At 39.1% G+C, this 6,226-nt stretch overlaps 1 long non-coding RNA gene across 2 annotated transcripts; it reads right to left on the minus strand.

Annotated features, from left to right (window-relative positions):
* Positions 1-1,367: 1,367 nt before the first annotated feature.
* LOC139161938 (uncharacterized) lies at positions 1,368-5,927 on the minus strand. Of its 2 annotated transcripts, XR_011558187.1 has the most exons (3): positions 4,466-5,927; positions 2,047-2,219; positions 1,368-1,926 (listed from the first exon to the last, which is right to left on the minus strand). It is a non-coding gene; the product is annotated as an uncharacterized lncRNA (long non-coding RNA). The 2 variants fall into 2 exon arrangements; XR_011558186.1 differs by having other exon boundaries at positions 2,047-5,927.
* Positions 5,928-6,226: the final 299 nt, after the last annotated feature.

The following is a 6,226-nucleotide window of genomic DNA, read 5'->3' on the forward strand; positions in this document are numbered from 1 at the left end:
ACCCACGGCCGGTCTCCTGCCTTTTAAGATCCGCGCCCCGTTTCTTCTCTCAGCGGACTTGCAGACGGCGGTTTCATGGACAGGTCGGATCTTTCATTTTATCTCAGATTGTTTGGTTTTAGCATGTCCCCCGCCCCCCCAAAAAACCTCCACCTGAAGAAGTGGCACCTTAATAAATTATGACAGTCACTTCCCAGGTTTCCCTCTTTATATCTGTACAGTATTTGTATCTGAGTGCCCTCCTGGGGTGAAGCACAGCATCCTACATGAGGAAAATTGCATCCCTTTTTCAGGCCGGGATTGAGCGAAGTTTACATGATGTGAGGAAAGAGAGGGCCGGGAGGACACAGAAGGGAAGGAAGGAAGGAAAAATAGGGAGGGAAGGGAGGGAAAGACGGAGGGGAAGGAAGGGGAAGAGGGAGGAGAAGGAAACAGGAAGAAGAGATAGGTTGGTTGGAATGAAGGAAGAAGGGAAAGAAGGAGAAAGGGGAAGGGAAGGAAGGAAAGGAAAAGAGGGAGGGGGGAAAGGAAGGAAGGAGAGATAGGTTGATTGTAATTGAAAATTACAATAGAAAGTAATTGAAAATTACTTTCGCCAGCCTCCGGAGAACGAGAGAGAGTGAGAGCAATGACAGAACAAGATAGATAGATAGATAGATAGATAGAGAGAGAGAGAGAGAGAAATAGGGGGAGAAAGAGATAGCAAGAGAAAGAGAACGAGAGAGAGAAAGAGTGTGAGAGAGAAAGCAAGAGAGAGAGAGAAAGAAAACAAGAGAGGGAAAGTGAGAAAAAGAGAGAGAGAGAAAGAGGGGGAGAGATAGAGAAAGAGAGAGAAAAGAGAGAGAGATGAGAGAGGAAGGAAGAGGGAGAGAGAGGGAGAAAGCAAGATAGAGAAAGAGAGAGAGAAAGAAAGTAAGAGATGAGAGAGGAAGGAAGAGAGAGAGAGGAAGAAGGCAAGATAGAGAAAGAGAGAAAGAGATGAGAGAGGAAGGAAGAGAGTCAGAGAGAGGAAGAAAGCAAGAGAGAGAAAGAGAGAGGGGAAGAAAGAGAGAGAGAGAGAAATGAGAGAGGAAGGAAGAGAGAGAGAGGAAGAAAGCAAGATAGAGAAAAAAGAAAGAGATGAGAGAGGAAGGAAGAGAGTGAAAGAAAGAGAAAGAAAGCAAGAGAGAGAAAGAGAAAGAGAAAGAGAAAGAAAGAAAGAGATGAGAGAGGAAGAAAGAGAGAGAGAGAAGAGTGGAAGGAAGAGAGAGAAATGATAGAAAAAAGGGGAGAAAAAAAGAGAAATGAGAAAATGATTGAGGCAGAGTGTTCTGTCTGGGTTTTCCCAGACCTCAACACCAACTGAAAAAACAGCCAGACACTCTGGTAAAAGCCAAAAGTATTTTATAGCTGGAAAAAATAAGCACAAAGGAAAACCTGTCTTCACAACAGACAAGCTATAATACGTTACAGCAGGGTCCTGATGTCCAGTCAATACCACAAGCTTCTTGCTGGCACCCCCCCCCCCCCCAAGGTTTCAATAGTCCAAGGCACAAACCAGGATTGTAAGCCACCAAAGTTCACAGACAGGTCTCACGAATCTCCAAGATAAAACTCCACAAGCCAGGAAGGGTGGGTCCGCCTTTTATCCTTTCCCAAGAGCACCACACCCAAACCCAGCTGTGACCTCTAATGCTGGAAATACTTAGCCAATTGAGTCCGTCTCTGATTAGCTCTCCTTTGTCGCATATCTATGATGTCTTGAGCATTTTCCCCTAAGGAATCCAGGCTGCTTGCTGGGGAGAGCTCCCCCTGGTGGGACTCTGGCTGTCCTTCTTCTTCAGCCTGGGATTCCTCTTCCTCGTCAGTCTGCACCTCCTGTTCCTCAGCCTCTCCCTCTGAGCTGGAAACCGACAGAAGGTCAGCCATTCCCGGAGGGGTCCCAGACTGAACCACAACACAGAGAATGACAGAAAAGAGAGAGAAACAGAGAGAGAAGTGATTCTTGATTTAAAGCATATGGTAAAAGCACTTAAATAATAACAGAGAAAAAAACCCAGCCCTCACCTGTTTTTATTAATAGTTTTGCTGGTTGTTTTAGTTTTAATAGTAATGGATTTTGGTTTTTTAAAATTATTATTGACAAAATTGAACGGGTCCAAAGACGGGCTACAAGAATGGTGGAAGGTCTTAAGCATAAAACGTATCAGGAAAGACTTCATGAACTCAATCTGTATAGTCTGGAGGACAGAAGGAAAAGGGGGGACATGATCAAAACATTTAAATATGTTAAAGGGTTAAATAAGGTCCAGGAGAGAAGTGTTTTTAATAGGAAAGTGAACACAAGGACAAGGGGACACAATCTGAAGTTAGTTGGGGGAAAGATCAAAGACAACATGAGGAAATATTATTTTACTGAAAGAGTAGTAGATCCTTGGAACAAAACTTCCAGCAGACGTGGTAGGTAAATCCACAGTAACTGAATTTAAACATGCCTGGGATAAACATATATCCATCCTAAGATAAAATACAGGAAATAGTATAAGGGCAGACTAGATGGACCATGAGGTCTTTTTCTGCCATCAGTCTTCTATGTTTCTATGTTTCTATTAATTTCTTTTAATAAAAAAGAAGGGATTTATTTATTTATTTATTTATTTATTATTTATTTATTTCTATGCCGCCCAGTCCCAAGTTTTTCCTTATTTCCAGATTGCATTTCTTCTTGGTGAGGTTCCGCCCATTGCTTCTTGTACTACCTTCAGGTGGCATGGAGAATAAATAGATGCCATCTGCTCTGTGGCAGCCCTTTAAGGATTGGGAAACTACTATTATATTCCCCCTCAGTTTTCTATTTATTGAGCTAAACATACTCATTCTCTAAGCCCTTGTTCATAGGATTTAGCCTCTAGGCCAGGGGTGTCAACCCCAATTTCATTGAGGGCCACATCAGGGCTGTGTTTGACCTCAGAGGGCCGGGGGAGGGCTTGCCCAGGGTGTGTGGCCATGGTGGGCATGGCACGGGATTTGGGGGGCAGCAGTTTTAAAATGGCCGGGGGGGGGGCAGACACTTAGGCTGTATGGGGCCCCAAAATTCCTGATGGCGGCTCTGTTTCTGAATATAAGAAAAATATAAAGGAACTGAAAAAAATGATTCTTATTGGTTTTTTAACATCAGAAATAAGGCCTCCCCCCCCCTCAGCTGCTTGCATCCATTTTCACTTTTTATTTTTTTATGCTCCAAATCCGAAATATTCTTTAAAATCTTAGGCATTCATTTACTCAATTTAACAATGCTGATCATCAAAAAAATATTTGTGGGGGTGGGGGGAAAATGTTTTTTCTGGGCAAAAAAAAAGTCATGTTTACTCTGTTCGGGTCATATAGACCCGGACCAAAATGATTTTTTTAAGGTACTTGAATTTGATCTTTTTTGAAAACTTTTTCAACTGGAAAACTAGTTTGAACATTTATGAACATAATGATATGAAAATTGAACTGAAAAAATTGAGACTTATATTTTTATTTTGATCAAAAAGGCCCTCCCCCCATCCTTTCTGAATTTCGTGTCAATTTCTACTTTTTAAGGCTACAAATCCCTAAGGAATTTTCCCCCAAAAGGTTTGATATACTAAATTGAACAGTCCTGAACATAAGAAAAATATAAATGAACTGAAAAAAATGGTTCTTATTGGTTTATTTTTGCCACAAAAGGGCCACCCCCCCCCCCAGGCCTTGCTGTGTGCCATTATTGTCACTTTTTATACATATTTGGCTAGAAATATTTGGAATATCCTTTTGAAACAATCCTGAACATAAGAAAAATAGAAATGAACTGAAAAAAATGATTCTTATTGGTTTATTTTTGAATATAAGACCATATTGTTTTATACTCGAGTATAAGCCTACTCGAGTATAAGCCTTTTTGAGTATAAGCATGGGGGCCCATTTATGTGCAAAATAAACCAATATGCATCAATTTTTCCAGTTCAATTTTCATATCATTATGTTCAGAAATGTTCAAGCTACCAATCCCACACCAACTTTAGTAAAATAGAATGGATTTTGCAAGCAAAACTATCCATAAATTGAAAAAAATTCACAAAAATGGGGGGGGCATGCAATATATCCGCAAAATAAACCAATAAGATTTACTTTTTTCATTTCAATTTTCATATCATTGTGTGCATAAATGTTCAGACTACTTTCCAAGTGAAAAAAGTTTTCAAATTGACCAAACATAAGCACTTCAAATGAAGAGTTTTCGGTCCGGGTCGTATGTGACCCGAACATAACATTAGGAAGTTTTTTCGAACAGAACAGCAGGGTTAATATCTAAAGAAAGATTTCCCAATGCAGATTCCACTCTCAAAAATCTTTGTTCAAAGCCAGTAAGAATTTGTAGCAGCTGATCCAGTTTTATTTCAATTTTGCCGAGACTAGGCTCAGCTCCTTCAGCCATTTTATTGAGATTTGTTGTACTCACTTCGTGATAGCGAAAGAAGTTCTGTCTTCCCTTAAAACTGCAAATCATATATTCTCTTTGAACTTCTGTGAATGCTCTATGCCTCTGCTTTTCTTCAAGAAGGATTTATGGTATTTTGAGGGAGAATTTCCCCTTTATTTAATATATCACATCGGAGTTCGAGACGGGAGCGTCTAGAAAAAACTGTGACGCATGCACAATCAGCACCATAGTTCCCTCTAAGCTGAGCAGTGAGCAATCGCTCACTTAAAAATCATCATCAACTCAGAGTTTTCCAAGCCTGCCCAGAAGCCGAGAGGGAAAGAGTGAGAGGGAAGGAGAGAGAGAGGAAGAGAGGAAGAGAGAGAAACAGATAGAAAAAAGAGAGGAAGGAAAAGAGAAAGAAAAAGAATGGGAGTAAGGAAGAGAGAAAGAAAATCAAAATCTAGTTTGAAACTAGCTCAACTATTTAAGTGGCATTTTGATATTGATAGAGTTGCCCTATTATGAGCTCACTGTTATAGACACACAGTACAGTATTTTATTTTGAAATTCTCTGAGGCAAAACAGGGTGGGTTTTTTATTTGTTTGTTTGTTTGTTTGTTTGTTTATTATTTCTGTGCCGCCCAGTCCCAAAGGGACTGCTGCTCAGACACTATACTTTTCCGCCCACCCCCCCAAAAAATTAGAGGGAACACTGATCAGCACCAATCTTGATTGACGAAATTCACAAATTTGGAGAAGTCACAGGATTAAAAATTAACAGAAAAACAAAGATAATAACAAAAAATATCACACAAAAACAGATTACTGAACTGGAAGAAACCCTCAAAATCAAACCTACAAAAAAGATTAAATACTTAGGCTTGTGGATTACAGCAAATTGCAGTACCATTAAAAAAGATAATCATGAAAAATGAATGATATGGTGGTCTAAACTTTCACTTTCTTTAATGGGAAAAATTTCTGTAATAAAAAGTAACATACGTCCTCATTTTTTGTACCTTTTTTGTATCTTTTTTAACAACCGCCACAAAAAAGTTACAGATTTATTTGGAACAAGAGGTGGCTTTGGGTTACCTAATATGGAGCTGGCATCAATTCTAAATCTATTGAAAGAATGGATAATATTAAAAAATCAAAGAATACTAACCCTTGAAGGTTTTGATCTTCAATCAGGGTGGCACGCTTTTCTAACACTTGAAACACATAAAATACCAACATACTTCAAACAACATTATATAAGAAAGGCCTTAATCAATACCTGGCATTACATAAAAAGAAATCATTACAACTCCATTCTTATATGCCGCCTTGAATCTTCGGAGGAGGGCAGCATACAAATCTAAATAATAATAATAATAATAATAATAATAATAATAATAATAATAATAATATGGATATCTCCAACTGAAGCAAACATACATTACAATGCCCTATCTTCTGACAAAATTATAACATATGAACAATTATTGGATGACAATAACGATCTAATCTCTAAACAAAAAATCATGGAAAAAGGAATTAAACATTACTTACAAACAGTGATGGGCTACCAAAATTTTTACTACCACACTGTGGGCGTGGCTTATGCATTTTGTTTCAACATCTTTCAGTGCAAATTAATTAATTAATTAATTAATTAGATTTCTATTCCACCCTTCTCAAGGCGACTCAGGGCAGCGTACAACAATTGGGTGTTCTGGGGTGGAGCTGCATTTTCGCAACCCCACTACGTGCCTCCCATCCGGGCAGTAGGCCATTCCTGATTATCTACTATAT

Source organism: Erythrolamprus reginae, chromosome 2 (genome assembly GCF_031021105.1).
Source record: "Erythrolamprus reginae isolate rEryReg1 chromosome 2, rEryReg1.hap1, whole genome shotgun sequence".
Taxonomy (NCBI): domain Eukaryota; kingdom Metazoa; phylum Chordata; class Lepidosauria; order Squamata; family Dipsadidae; genus Erythrolamprus; species Erythrolamprus reginae.